The following is a 17,072-nucleotide window of genomic DNA, read 5'->3' as shown; positions in this document are numbered from 1 at the left end:
CCTTGGTGAATGGCCTGTGATGGACCACATTCTCCTCATCAATGCATTGTAGCTCAAGCCCTTCAACAATCCATGAAAAGGGAGGGTGAGCCTGATATTAACATGTTTAAAACTGTTATTGAAAGTGATGATGAGTCTTCACAAAGTGAATTTAGTGAATGTGATGTGTTAGATTGTAGTAAATGTCACCAAAGACAGTTGTAACTTGATTGGCATCCAACTTTAAATGTGGTAACCATTGAAGATAAAGAAGTTCATCTCAGAAGACCTAGTGATGAAGAGGTAAAAACTATTACTAAGGCTGCCATAGCCAAGGCCAAGCACAACTACAATCTGAGAAGGAATAAAAGGGATGGAGGTCAGGGTGAACCTGGCTCCTTGTTCATGAAATAAGTATCTCAAAAGGGGACAACAAGTAATGGCACCTTGCCTCAAGATGGTCTTGTAAAAGGTGACCAAGCCAAAGATGTAGTCAAGAAGATAGATAATAACACTATTGGTGATTCACAAGGGACTGCAACAACTAAGAAGGCCAGCCAACCTAAAGTAGAAAAAGCCAAAACTAACACTAGGTTAATTAACAGTTCTGCTTTTGATATGACTCAGGCTCTAACCCAAATGAAAGTTACAGTCCCATTGGTAGAGCTACTAAAAATAAAGGAACATAGAGAAGTTGCTTTGTCTTTATTTTCTAAAATATCTGATAATGGTGCAGCTCTGCCTACAAATACCATGAAGGAAGAAAAGGATCATGAGTTGCAGACTCCAGAGATATATGTGGGAACAACTATTACCCAAGAACCTTCACAAGTTGATCCTTTCTATGTAACTTTGTTAGTCAATAACAAATTAATTAAGAACTGTATGATAGACTCTGGTGCTGTTGCAAATGTGATGCCATATGGTGTCATGAAAGAATTGGGGTTATCAATAAACACTATTTATGGGAAGTTCTATGCTATGGATAATAGAGAAGTACCTGTGATAGGTACGATGAAAGATGTGGAGGTAAAGATAGCAGCATTTCCTGAAGCAACATATAAGATGGATATCAAAGTAACTAATACAAAACCTCATTATGGCATGCTATTATCTAGCCAGTGGGCTACAACAGTGGGGGGAAATGTTTAGTTAGATCTTTCATATGCTACAATCCCAATAAATGGAAGCCAGGTTAAGTTGTATAGAGAACCACGTGCCCCTAGGGTAATTGAGAAAATAGACCCTAGTATGTTAAACTGTATGATTGATATAGATCTTGAAAATTTTAGAATGCAACCAATTTTACCTCAGTTAAAGAATATTTATTCTATTGTGACTGAATTGGAGTCTCAGCAACATAGTTTGTGGCACATGTATTTTGATGGAGCTTTCTCTAAAGAAGGATCTGTAGTAGGAGTTCTTTTCTATGTCCCCATTAGGTATAACTTTCAAATACTCTTTTCTATTAGCCTTTCAGTGTACAAATAACATTGTTGAATATGGAGCCTTGTTATTGGGGCTTGAAGTTGCAAAGAAGCATGGGATTCAATTGTTAAGAGTATTAGGGGATTCAGAATTGGTTGTTTCTCAGGTTAGATCTAAGTATTCATATAAAAATGAATGCTTGAAAAGATATAAACATGTTGTTTGGGATGTGATTGAATATTTTTGTGCATTTTCTATCAATTGGATAGAAAGATCAAAGAATATCATGGCTGATTTCTTAGCTAATGTTGCATTAAAAAATGATGATGTAACACTAATCGGTGTATCTATAGTTGATATCAAAGCTAGGCTTGCTATTCCTGATAACATATATAATTGGAAAGTGTTTGTGGATGATGAAGATATTCTCAAATTCATACAGTGCATTGATGACTATGATGGATAGAAAATTGATTGCAATGCATTAGTAGAAGTGGTTGAAGATAAAGAAATAGTGTTTGGTAATGACATGGTCCAGCTGTAAACTAATGAAATCCCTAGAGGATTGGTAGAATTGGAAGGTATGTTTAGTCATAGTGATAGCCATTTACATCAACAGTCAACCACCAAATTAGAAGAGTTGGAGGAAGTGAATTTAGGGACAGAATCATCCCCTAAGTTGGTCTACATTGGAAAGAACTTGTCTCCTCATATTAAAGCTAACCTTATTAATTTATTGAAAAAGTATAAACATGTTTTTGCTTGGTCTTATGAAGACTTGAAGGCGTATAGGTGAGATCTTTTTCAACATGAAGTCCCTTTGCATCCAGATGCTAAGCCTTTTTGGCAGAAGCAAAGACCTATCAACCCCCTTTTGGAAACCAAAATGCAACAAGAGTTAACTAAGTTGAGGGAAGGGGGGAGAATCAAGCCTATAAGACATTCATCATGGGTGTCTAACTTAGTCCAAGTTAGAAAAAAGAATGGGGATATAAGGCTCTGTGTTGATTTCAGGAATTTGAATGTTGCTTCCCTGAAAGACAACTATTCTTCTCCCAATATGGAAACAATGTTGCAAAGAGCAACAGGTTGTGACTTGTTGTCTATGATGGATGGCTTTTTAGGATACAATCAGGTATTACTGAAAGAGTCTAAATAGTTCAAGACCACTTTTACTACCCTTGTGGGGACCTATGTATATGTAAGGATGCCATTTGGTTTAAAAAATGTTGGAGCTACCCTTCAGAGAGAAATGGACGTGATGTCTAAGGAATTTATTAATATTATCATGGTTGTGTACCAGGATGATTTAACATGTTTCTCCAAAAGGGTAGATGATCATTGTGGGCATTTGGAAAAAAAATTCAACAAAGCCTTGGAGTTTGGTGTCTCTTTAAATCCAAAAAAATGTCATTTTTCTATTACTAAAGGGAAGCTGCTTGGGCACATTGTCTCCAAGGAAGGGGTTAGGATAGACCCTGAGAGGATTGACGCCATAAACAATGTACCTGAGCCAAAGAGTGACAAAGGTATCCAATCTTTCTTGGGTAAGGTGAATTTTGTTAGAAGGTTTATTGCCAACTTTGTTGAAATAGTCAAGCCTATTGTTAGGTTGCTTAAGAAAGACACTAAGTTTTATTGGGATGAAGAATCCATGAAGGCTTTTGGTCAAATTAAAAAGGCCATTCAGGAGGCACTGGTGTTGAAGTCCCCTAATTACAGTAAGCCCCTTTCTCTATTTTCTTTTTCTTCTTATCATACAGTGGTTGCAGTCCTTCTTCAAAAGGATGCTGAAGGATATGAACACCCTATTGCCTTTTATAGTAAATCTCTACAAGCTGTAAAGATGAAATATGAAATCATGGAGAAGCAAGCATATGCTTTGGTTAAAACTGTAAAAGCATTTAGGCCATATCTTGTGAATGCACAAGTAGTTGCTTATGTCCCACATGCGGCTGTCAAGGACATCTTATCTCAGTCCGAGGTCACTGGAAAAAGGTGTATATGGATAACCAAGATTCAAGAGTTTGATTTAGAGATTAAGATAACTAAATTGGTAAGAGGGTTAGGTCTTGCTAAGTTAATGGCTTAATCAAATCTCCTTGATTTAGAAGTTAACAATGTTGAAACTGAGAATATCTTGGTCATAAGTATTGAGACATAGCCATGGTATTCAGAGATAGTACATTTTTTAAGGGATGCAATATACTCGGAGGGAATAAATCCCAACCAGAGAAGGACCTTGAGACTAAAGTCTCAAAATTATGTCCTTATTCAGGGTGATGTATATTGGCAAAATAGAGATGGGGTATTGTTGATGTGCTTAGACAAATCCCAAGCTAAAAGGATGCTAACTGAAATGCATGATGGAGTATGTTGTCATGCCCAAAATTTAGGGCAAGAACGGGATGATTTCTTTTTTTTTAAACATAACTTAAAACATTAAATTGACAAATATAAAATGCTATAACATGTTTTGTCTTAACTAAGTTTAGAGTTAATTTTATCTACTAGCTCAAGTAATCAAAATAATTAAAATAATACGCTGAATTCTAATTGAATAGTTTTATTGTTGCATCACTCTTAATCAATAATTAAATCAATTAATTAACGTAGAAAAAGATTAATCTCCAATATCCATTCATAGTTCTTAGGATCTAATTAAACTAGTCCTAACACTTAGTTTTATAAGTGCCTTTATTTTACTTACCAATAATTAAATGGCAGATTAAACTAAAACAACTAAAGGGTCGATTATATTCGTAAATGAATATTTTTCTATAAAATTTAATCTCATGCACCTACGTCTAGGAGAGCTAAAAATTAAACCCTATAGTCCAGAAATTTACCTCAGAATTAAATTCCCTAAATGTTTAACTTAAAACATCTCAATTTATTTAATTAAAATTAAAAATTACCTCACAAACATTTAATTCAAAAACATCTCAAACTCTTTAAATTTAAAATTAAATATTAACTTCATTAATATTAAATTTGAAACATCTCAACCTATATATATATATATATATATATTTATATTATATATATATATATATATATATATATATATATATATATATATATTTATATTTATATATATATATATATATATATATATATATATATATATATATATATATTTATATATATAAAATCTAAAGGGTTTTACCCATGCAAACCCTAACCCTTCTTTATATTTTAAAATAAGCCTCTCCTTATTTTATTTTATTTTTATTGACCACATTTTACCCTAGCCCTAACCGAGCTAGGGCTCTAATTCTTTTTTTTCTTTCTTTATTCTTTCTTTTTCCTACACAGGGCTGAATAGGGTTGAGCGATAGCCATGGCAACGAGCGGGGGCGGAGGTGGTTAGAAGGGGCGTCAGCGGGACTCATGCCCGGGCGCCACTGTGTATCCCCATAGTGGTGGCCGAGCGCCACCCACTGTGGGAATACATAGTGGTGGGTCGGGCCCTTTCTACTATGGTTACTAGTAGTGGGAGGCCCCGACCTCCACCGTGGATTCCCAGAGTGGTGGCCTTCGTGCCGACCACTGTGTGGAGCCATAGTGGTGGCTGAGCTGCCGCCGGCCCACTGTGCAAACACAGTGGGTTCGGCCCTTGCTTACCGAAAACATAGTTTTTTTTTATTTCTTTATTATTCTTTTTAAATATATATATATATATATATATATATATATTTATATTTATATTTATTCATTTATATATTTAAGACAGTAGGTTTTGTTTGAAGGAGACTCTTTTAAACATATTTATATTCAAATAAATTTATCTATATATATATATATATTTTAATTATGTAACAGATCTAGGGCATTTTCTTAGAAACTAAATGCTGATATATATTTATATTGAAACATTTTAACAAATCAGATAGATTCTTCAGTTTTGGATCATTTTATTTATTTCCTTTTAATCAAACTCCTAGTTGCAAAAATAAAATAGATGGATTATATAATTATAGATCTACTTTCTGCAAGTATAAATTGATTATCAGAATTAAATATACTTAACACAACAACCTTAGAAATTTTTTATTTCAATCAATCTGATTAACAAAAGATTCTATTTTTGCAAGAAACCAATGACAGAATTTGATAAATTTAACAGTAACTAATTAAACCTATATTTTTATTAAATAAAACTTAGAGATAACAATAATACATTTTTTTTTAATTTTTTTTTCTACTAATAATTTAAATAACAAATTTAGATAACTAAGTTTTGCATTCCCATGAATAGTTCTAAGATGATTTATTACCAGCTTACTACATGCATCCAATTCAATTACATTTTTTTTCTAATATCTTGCTTTAAATGCATAAAAGGAATGAATACATTTCTTTCTTTTCAAAGCATCCTATACACAACAATTATTTATTTCAAAACTTTAGGAACTAAAACCAGAAATAATCATTTCTTTTCTGCAATATAACATAAATAAATATTACATATCTTTAAAACATATTCCCAAGTCTTTATTGTCATTTTAAAAATAGGTCTCTCATTTCAAATAAATGAGGACTTTCAAAGAATATTAATTACATTTACAAAAAATTTCTGCAACAAATAACTCCAGCTATATCTACATGCCCTCATATTTTCTTCTAAAAACCTGCAAATAAATCAAAGGCTAAGACCATGGAGTGCTCACCTCCTAGCCTAGGCTAACTAGTAGCCACCCCCGAGCTTGGAGAACCAAGCCATAGATAGGTAACACACATGCAGACACAAACAAACAAGGGAAACAACCACAATCACATTCCCAACCAAGGTTCCACTGCACCACACATTGTGATGCCTTTTCAAGGGTGGCAGTGGACCAAGTACCCTGAGGAGACTGCAAGTATGGTAAAACAAATAACCACCACATGGAAAACCAAATACATCAACTATAACAACCCCACATTCCTTATGGCCCCCAAGGCATTCTAGCCTTATTTCCCTCCTTATGACCCCCAAATGCATAAACGAGCCATGCAACAAGGGTCACATGAAATCCCTTGTGATCACTCTCATAACGAGAGCCTCTCACTCGAGGGCTATCACTTATACTATTGGTATTTTGGTATGGTTTTGTCATTGATGTCAACACCTGCTAAATACACCTACTTTGGAGATCCAACAACATTCACCGGCAATCAGTAAACTGGTCAACATTCACCGGTATATGGTTAACTAGCAGGATATAATGTTCACCGGTACACGCAATGACATGGAAGACACTTGGTAATGTTGAAGACATCATGTGGACACTTTTCCTTTATGTAATATCATTGGTATATTCTTATTTGCATATTTTCTTTTACCGACAAATAGGTCTAGGTTATATAGGGTTACACCGGTAGGTTTATCTTTTTTTGATCAGCATGGCATGCTATGGAGATGATTTATTATTATTGTAAATGCATTAAGCCGACATGTTCAATCGGTTATTGCATCAGATATTGTATTATTTGTAAAATGTTTTATTATAATATCTTGTAGAGCCGACCTACTAATATTGGTCTTAGGGTATGGTATAAATGTAAGATCTTATTTGTAAGATCAAGTGTGTGGAATGCGAAAAAGAATTATAAGAAGGTATATGCGAGATTAAGCAAAGATATACACGAAGACATCATTTGAAGGTGAAGCTAGGTTTTTGTAAAAGCATATCAGCATTACACCAGTACTGAATCCAGCATATGAAGATGGTATTTTGTGCAATACCTTCTCATTGGATTTAACCATCCAACTGTAGTCAGTGTGACTCCCATTTGTGTTTGAGCAGTGGGCTCTAGGTTGTTGGCCTTTCTGCATGTGCAGACCCCTCTTGTACACTTACTATCTACAGTAGTATCATCTGATTGTGGGTAAGGTTTCCCACCGTGGTTTTTCCTCTTATAGGGTTTCCATATACAAATATTTGTGTCATGTGTTGTGGTTGACTTTGTGCTTATGTTTCATGCATTAATTCTTACCGGTACAACATTTCCTGTTAACACTGTTTACCGACACAATTAACTATCTTACCGGTATTAAGCAATAAGTTGGTTAATAAGATTTTGGTATCAGAGCCTGGTCCTCTTTTTACAGAAGTTTAACAACTTGAGGAGATCCAATGTCTTCTAATTATTTCAGGAAGGATAGTCCTAAACTTGATGGAACCAACTATGGAATATGGAAAATTAGAATGGAGACACATATGAATTGCATTGGTAAAGACATCTAGGAAGTTACTAAGAATGGTTATACGGCTGTTGTAGCTGGTCAACCTGCTCCTATTACTCTAGGTAAAGATGAAGAAAATGATTGCAAAGCAAGAGAAGCACTTTTGAGCGCATTATCAGATCAACAAATAATGGGATTATCAGATAGATCTACTGCAAAAGCTATTTGGGATCATTTGGAAACACTGAATGAAGGGGATTCCACAGTCAAAATTGCAAAACTTGAAAGATTCCGAGTCAGGTATGAACATCTGAAAATGGAAGAAGATGAAAGAATTTTTTCTTTTATGGAAAGAGTAAATGAAATTGTTTTAGGTATCAAATGTTGTGGAGGAACCTTGAGTGAAGATGAGATTGCTTCAAAAATCTTAAGAGCTTTGCCACCGGCATATAAAATGAAGGTTACTACTATTAATGAGCTAAGAACAATGCCTAATACATTAGTAACTAGGGATACATTGATTGGAAAACTTTCAGCTTTTGAAATAGAGGAATTTGGTCCTATTGCTATAAAAACTGATTTGGCCTTCAAAGCATCAACATCATCTGCTCCATCTTTTGACAAATCAGACTAGAGAGCCTTTTATGCAAGAGAACTTGAAGAAACTAGGAAGGAGAATGAAGAGATTGAAGAACTTGAAGCACTATTTGCAAGGAAAATGCCAAAAGGTCCAATTGGAAGTAAGTATGAAGGTAAAGCACCCTTTAAATGTTTCAATTGCAATAAGATTGGTCATATGGCTTCAAGATGCCCTGATAGACATGCTAGACTAAGAGAAGAAGCTAGAAGGACATAAAAACCTAATCCTAAATATCAGAGATACAGATTTAAGAAAAACAAGGATAAATCCTATTACATTGCTGATGAAGGTGTGACTTATGATTCTGATGAGGATCCAGCAGACAACGGATGGGTCTTTGTTGCTATAATAGAAGATCAACTGGTAACTATTGCTCCACTGGTAGAACAAGCCCTAGCAACTAAAGTTGAATCAAAGGATGAATGGATTATTGACTCAGGATGCTCACATCACATGACTAGAGACAAAGGCAAATTCTTGAACTTTGAAGAATACAATGGAGGTTTAGTAAGATTCAGAGATGACAAAGCCTATTCAATCAAAGGTAAGGGTTCAATATCTCTTGATGGAAAACATAACACTGACAATGTTTACTATGTTGAAGGATTAAAACATAATCTTTGAAGTGTTGGTCAATTAGTTGAGAAAGGTTTTCAATTACAATTTAAAAATGGAAAATGCAAAATCATGAATAGAACTAGTTTGTAAATTGCAACCAGTAATCAGACTAGAGGTAATATCTTTCATTTGAATAACAGTGAAAAGGCATTCTTAATTGCTCATATAGATGAAAGTTGGCTATGGCATAAAAGACTATGTCATGTAAATTTTGATTGCATGTTAAAAATCAGTACTTCTAAGGTAGTTAGAGATCTACCTAAAATTGTGAAACCTCAGAATACAATTTGCAAGGAATGTCAATTTGGAAAATAGGTTAGAGCTAGTTTCAAAAGTATTCCAAAAAAATCCAATAATGCTCTTGATTTAATTCACACTGATTTATGTGGTCCGGCTAGAACTAAAAGCTTACAAGGTGATAGATATTTCATGCTAATTATTGATGATTATTCTAGAATGTGTTGGGTTACTTTTCTCAGAGAAAAATCAGAAGCACTTGGGAAGTTCAAACTATTCAAAGAAATGGTTGAAAATGAAACCGGTAAGAAAATTAAATGTCTAAGATCAGATCAAGGAGGAGAATTCACATCTAGAGATTTTAATACATTCTGTGAAGTGAATGGAATCAAAAGACAGTTATCAGCACCTCGGACGCCACAACAGAATGCAGTTGTTGAAAGGAAAAATAGAACTATTTTGGATGCAGCAAGAAGTATGTTATCAAAAGCAAATCTACCACATGTGTACTGGAGAGAGGTAGTAAGCACTGCTGTCTATACATTCAACAAAGTTCACATCAAAGGTGAAACCGGTAAGACCCCTCATGAACTATGGTTTGGTAATACTCCTACACTTAAGTATTTCAGAATTTTTGGAAGTAAATGTTATATTAGAAGAGATGAGTATATTGGCAAGTTTGATCCTAGAAGTGATGAAGGAATATTTCTTGGTTATTCATCTAAGAGTAAAGCCTATAGATGTTTTAATAAAAGATTACAGAAAATTGTTGAGAGTACAAATGTAAAGATTGATGAACAATTCAGAGGAACTTCAAGGTATATAGACCCTGAACCGGTAACAAAAATTATGACAAATGAACCAATAGTAAATCCACCGGTACAGAATGATGACCCAGTTACTCTGGTATCATGAAATGATACCATAGTAATTGAAGAACAACAACAGACTAAGACACCCCGGTATGTAAGACTGAATCATTCTGAAGATCAGATAATTGGAAGCAAAATTAAAGGAGTCATGACAAGGGGAAGATTGGCAAATGAAGAGGTATGTCTTATTTCTCAAATTAAACCATTATCTTTCAATGAGGCATGTGAAGATAAATTTTGGATTAAAGCTATGGAAGAAGAATTAGGACAAATTGAGAAAAATAATACTTGGACATTAGTTCCCCGGCTTGAAAATAAAAATGTAATTGGAACCAAATGCGTATTTAGAAAAAAACTCAATGAAGATGGTAAGGTTATCAGGAATAAAGCAAGACTAGTGTGTAAGGGATATTCTCAGAAAGAAGGAGTTGATTTAAATCAAACCTTTGCACCAGTAGCCAGAATTGAAGCAGTTAGATTATTCTTAGCCTTTGTAGCTCACAAGGATTACAAAGTTTATCAAATGGATATTAAATCTGCATTTTTGAATGGAGATCTTGAAGAAGAAGTTTATATTGAACAACCTGATGGATTTTCTTTGACAGATAACAATGATATGGTTTGCAGATTAAGAAAAGCTCTGTATGGACTAAAACAAGCTCCAAGAGCCTGGTATGCAAGATTGGATAAGTATCTCTTAAAAATTGGTTTTACTAAAGGAAAAGAAGATAACAATTTATATTACAAAGTAACTAATGATGACATTTTGATTATGGAAGTATTTGTTGATGATATAATCTTTGGAGGAGAAGATGGATTATGCAAAGAATTTTCTCTTAAAATGCAACATGAATTTGAAATGTCTATGATTGGAGAAATAAAATTCTTTTTAGGATTACAGATTTTACATACTGATAAAGGCATATTTTTGAGTCAATCTAAGTACTTGAAAGAACTACTCAAGAAATTTGGGATGGAGAACTCTAAACCGGTAAGCACACCTATGACTACAAATGACAAATTATCTCAAAGGGATGAATCTACACCTGTTAATCCAACTAGATACAAATCTATGATAGGAGGTTTACTATATTTGACACAAACCAGACCTGATATTATGAATGCAGTATGTATAGTTTCTAGATTTCAGAGTAATCCCAAGGAAAATCATGAATCAGCAGTAAAAAGGATTTTCCGGTACTTACAAGGCACAACAAATCTTGGATTATGGTATCCTAAAGATGAAAATTTTGATCTATATGCATACACAGATGCAAATTGGGCAGGAGATGTGGATGATAGAAAGAGCACCACTGGAGGAGCATTCTTTCTTGGAAAGAGATTAGTTTCTTGGTTAAGTAAGAAACAGAGTTGTACATCTTTATCAATAGTAGAATCAAAATATGTTGCAGCAGCAACAAACTGCACACAAGTACTTTGACTTAAGCAAATGTTGAAAGACATAAAGGTAAAATGCAAGGAACCTATTACTATATATTGTGATAACACTGCAGCAATTGATATATCTAAGAATCCAGTATTACATTCTAAAACAAAACATGTTTCTATCAAACTAAATTTTCTAAGGGAAAAAGTTGAAGAAAAGGAAATAAAACTAGTTTATGTGAATACTAAAGAACAACTTGCAGATATTTTTACAAAACCTTTGCCTAAGGAAACTTTTGAGTATCTCAGAGATCAGCTCGGAGTCTTACCTCCACTGGTAGAGACTTAGACAGTTGATGATTGTCATCAACTGGCAGAATCAAATGGACAAATATTTTATTCCGATATTTGATGAGAAAGCTACTTCTTAGGCGGAGTAGTTGGTATATTGAATTGGTTGGTATTTTGTATGAACTTGACCTTTTGTGACTTTGGCATTTGATGTCAAAGGGGGAGAGATATATGGAAAAACATTGGGGAGAGATATATGGAAAAATGCATTATCTTTTTGAGGAGAGATTGATATTGAAAATAAATCTTTGGGTAAACACATATTACTCCCAGGGGGAGAATTGGTTTTTGTACTTGGCATTTCTATTTTGGCACTTTGATGGTTTTTCCATCTTGTGTTGCCATCAATGCCAAAGGGGGAGACTGTTGGTATTTTGGTATGGTTTTGTCATTGATGTCAACACCTACTAAATACAGCTACTTTGGAGATCCAACAACATTCACCAGCAATCAGTAAACTGTTCAACATTCATCGGTATATGGTTAATTGGCAGGATATAATGTTCACCGGTACACACAATGACATGGAAGACACTTGGTAATGTCGAAGACATCATGTGGACACTTTTCCTTTAAGTAATATCATTGGTATATTCTTATTTGCATATTTTCTTTTACCGACAAATAGGTCTAGGTTATCTAGGGTTACACCGAAAGGTTTATCTTTTTCAGATCAGCATGGCACGCTATGGAGATGATTTATTATTCTTGTAAATGCATTAAGGTGACATGTTCAATTGGTTATTGCATCGGATATTGTATTATTTGTAAAATGTTTTATTGTAATATCTTGTAGAGCCTACCTACTAAAATTGGTCTTAGCGTATGGTATAAATGTAAGATCTTATTTGTAAGATCAAGTGTGTGGAATGCGAAAAAGAATTATAAGAAGGTATATGCGAGATTAATTAGAGGTATACACGAAGATTTTGACAAACTTTTGAATGCAAATCTAAAAGAGACCTTTAGGAAATTGAAGTGATGTCTAGACCTCAAAAGACAAAAGGACCAAGTGACAAAAGGACAAAATGACAAAGTCTCCCCTATATGCTTAGATACTAAGCTAGGTTTGACCAAATGACAATAATGACATAAAGAGAAAAGGCTTGACAAGGTCTAGACTTCTTAACAATGACTTAGGGTTTATCAAAGATTTGGATTACTCAAGTATGAAAAAACCTAGTTTTGACACTATATGCAAAGGGACAATTAATATGCAAGTGACTAATATGATATGATAATGACTTAAGCTTAATGAAGGGACCTAGGGTATGGAAATGCAAATTTATGACAATGGTATTACTCTAATGCAAGAGGACACATGCAAATCGATGACCTTTATTGATATGCAAAGGAGTATGACCTAGGTGAAACTTAACCTTGGTAGTTGACAATGACTTTTACAAAATGCAACCTAGGATGAACTTAAATGTAAGTGACATGAATGTTGAGACAAGATTTTGAACAATATTTGACAACCATGTTTGAAGATGAGTTTTGAATCTTGATAAACTTTTGTTGGATGAATGTCTCTTGTGCTTAATCTTATGTTGGATCAATTTGTTTTGCTTTTTGAAATGGGATGCAATTCAACTTTTGACAAGCAAAGAATACAAGATATTGCAACTTAGACTCAAGACAATCATGCTCATTTTCACATTTCTTATGGTAGGCAAAGACATTAGGTACTTGAGAGGTAGACTCATTATGGGATTCAAGGAGAATACATAGATGCTTGACCCCACGGGCTCCCCTCCATGGCACTCACTTCTCAGGGCAGCCAAGCATCAGTCCCCATGGAAATCTCCCCATGGTGAACTTAGTATCTCTTCCAAGTATCTGAATTTGTCCTTCTCAAGCAACTAGAAGGGTTTTTGGCCTCTAAAAACAAGGTGTTTACTAAGGATTTCTGTTAAGCATTACTCCTTGATGTCACACAAGCATGATTGAGACATTAAGCCCATCAAGATACCAAACAAATGTAGTCACGCAAGCACGATTTAGACCAAGAGGCCCTACTTAGATGTTGATATGAGAAAGAGTCCAAGGGTCATCACTTCCCAAGTAACTACAATTCCCACGTAACACTTCCTTCAAAGCTTTCGCTCATCGGGTATTTTTTTATAGTGAGTTAGAATACCAAGGAATTCTAGCCGTACTCACTTTGGGTCATCCCCTTCTCATGATTATCACTTGCTTGCAAAAGCAAAGTGGTCGGGAAGGCAGGCCCTCTAAATGTGACACACAATCAACAATACAAGCATGGTATCGAAGATCTGGATTTCTGATCACCCTAAGAAGGATGAGAGCATACTCTCCTACTCCAATGTCATATTCAACAATCAAAGCAAACAAATATTCATTCCAACCTACTTAGAAATTACTAGCTGCCTAAAAATTAAATGCAAACACAAAGTTTGCTTGTTTCTCCAAGGCAACCTGCAAAAACCCAAGTTAGGAGTTTGATACGCTTTTTCTTTGACTTTCGAATCTGCACAAAGCATGTTAGTAGTTTGATTTATTGTCTTTGCCATGCATATGCCAAGATTCTGCACAGATAATTAGTACTAAAATCCAAAGCACAGAAAACAGAATGCAAAAACACAACAAATTTCAAGTAAACACTGCATTTTTTACCTCTATTCTGGACTTTACACAGGCGCAGAACCCATGACACAGGTGCAGAATGCAGGACACAAGCACAGAATGCTCAACACAGGCGCAGGTTGCTTCACACAGGTGCAGGAGTCTCCAGAATACCCTGCACGACCCTGTTTTTGGGTTTTTTTGGCCTACAAATCAACTTGAGAGCACTCAAAACACCATAAAGAGATCAGAAGGTTAGTGTTTCATGTTGGGTTCACCAATTAATGTACATTAGGAAATAGGAAATCATCACAAACAATATATAAATAATAACTCAATCATAAAAGCATTCATTGCAATGAATCTATCCTAAGACACATTCAATAGAGACATGAAAACAAAGCAGACAAAACTAATGCTTGTGCAAACTAGATGATGATTTGAATGCTCCTTCCATGCGGCTCCATTGTTCTTCTTTCCTCTCCAAATAGTTGTGGATCTCACCTACAAGTGCACACACAATTGAAAGCAAGTAGACGGGATTCTTGATCAAGAGTACTAGAAGCTTAGATTTGATAGCCTGATTATCAATTACCAATTACCAATTACCAAATTAGCCTTGATTGATGAAGATCATCCAATTTATAGAAGAATTAGAGAGATGAACAAATTAGCATGATAGTGATTTGAATGGAAATTCAAATCAAGAATAGCAAAATTATGACATGTCTATGACAAATTGCTATGCAAAGGTTTATGACAATTTATGACAATTTATGACAAATTGCTATGTAAGGATTTATGACATGAATTTGAAATAGAAATAGACATTTAGGAATTTAGGATAAATTAGAAAATTAGGTTAGAAATGATGACTTGGAAATTAGGAAATTGATGCAAATTAGGTAAATTAATTAATAATTTCTCATTCATTAATTAATTTACAAAAATAGGAGGAATTAATTAGCCAATTAAATAAACATTTAATTGTGACAAGAAGACTTAGGATAAATAAATAAATTATTTAACCTAGAGGGAAAATGCCAAACAAGATTAAATGAATAAATCATAAAACCTTGGAAGATGAATTAGAAATGCAAAGACGACAATTAGGTCTTGACAAAGGATAGTTGATATTGATTCGATCATGATTTTGAATTGATAAATGATTTGATTGATAAATGTGTTGAGGAACAATGACAAACTGATCCAAATTGACATGATTGAAGAGGACAAGGATCGATGACAAATCAATCGTAAAACGATGAGATTGACAAGTTGATAAGAGATTGACAAGATTGACCAAAATCATGATTAAAGATTGTTATCGGCAAGACCAAATTCGAAAGCGAGACAAATGAAGAATGTAGAAGAAAGACTCGATGCTCACAAATGATAAAGACCAAGTGCGTAACATAGGAGAAATGTTAATGCGATGCAAAAACTCTAAAATGAGGCAATGCACCAATGTTAAAGTATGACTCCGCAAGCGTTGACCATTTTTAGGTGTCTACAGTATTATTTGTAAAATGTTTTATTATAATATCTTGTAGAGCCGACCTACTAAAATTGGTCTTAGCGTATGGTATAAATGTAAGATCTTATTTGTAAGATCAAGTGTGTGGAATGCAAAAAAGAATTATAAGAAGGTATATGCGAGATTAAGTAGAGGTATACACAAAGACATCATTTGAAGGTGAAGCTAGGTTTTTGTAAAAGCATATCAGCATTACACTGGTACTGAATCCAGCATATGAAGATGCTATTTTTTGTAGTACATTCTCATTGGATTTAACCATCCAACTATAGTTAGTGTGACTCCCATTTGTGTTTGAGCAGTGAGCTCTAGGCTGTTGGCCTTTCTGCATGTGCAGACCCCTCTTGTACACTTACTATCTGTAGTAGTATCATCTGATTGTGGGTAAGGTTTCCAACCATGGTTTTTCCCCTTATCGGGTTTCCACGTACAAATATTTGTGTCATGTGTTGTGGTTGACTTTGTGCTTATGTTTCATGCATTAATTCTTATCGGTACAGCATTTCTTATTAACACTGTTTACCGACACAATTAACTATCTTACCGGTATTAAGCAATAAGTTGGTTAATAAGATTTTTCTTTGAATTTATTGGATAATTGATTCACCCCCCCCTCTCAGTTGTCCCCAGGACCTACATCTACCTCCCACAAGACCATCCCCTCTCCCAAGAGTAGGAGGCCTTGATTACTCCCAAAACACATAAAATGCATACAAAAGGAAAAACATAGAACACAATAATTTTCCAATGAAAACATGCAAGTAACTAGCCTTTTTACACAAGCAAATCCTTTCAACACACATGCAATATAAAACAATACAAGGTGAAAATATGACCAACCTTCAACTGCCCAAAGGTATGCTAAATTGTTGAGGATGAGCAGCCCAATTCCACAATCCTTGATTTTGTCCCCTTAGCCAAATTCCTAGATCAAAATCTATCTTTTTCCTTCAAATTTTTCTTGTCTCCAAAAATGGAGAGTGGGTGATTACCCCCAAAATCTCTCATTCTTTCTTAAGAAGACCCTAGTGAGAGTTCTCACAAGTTCCTAAAATTGAAAAGGAAGGTAAGGTTAAATGGGAAAAGGGAACTCTCATTCAAAAGGGAAGGTTAACAACTTAGTTCAAGCCTTCTAATTTCAATTTTCGTACAACTTAGAAAAGTCACTTTTTAGGGTGTCTAAATGGTCACATGAGAGTAGAAACATGCCTAAAATTACTCCTAACCCTTAGGTATACCTTATGGGCTTTAGGAAACCCTAATAAA

Source organism: Cryptomeria japonica, chromosome 2 (assembly GCF_030272615.1).
Source record: "Cryptomeria japonica chromosome 2, Sugi_1.0, whole genome shotgun sequence".
NCBI lineage: Eukaryota > Viridiplantae > Streptophyta > Pinopsida > Cupressales > Cupressaceae > Cryptomeria > Cryptomeria japonica.
Note: the sequence above shows the minus strand (reverse complement) of the source record.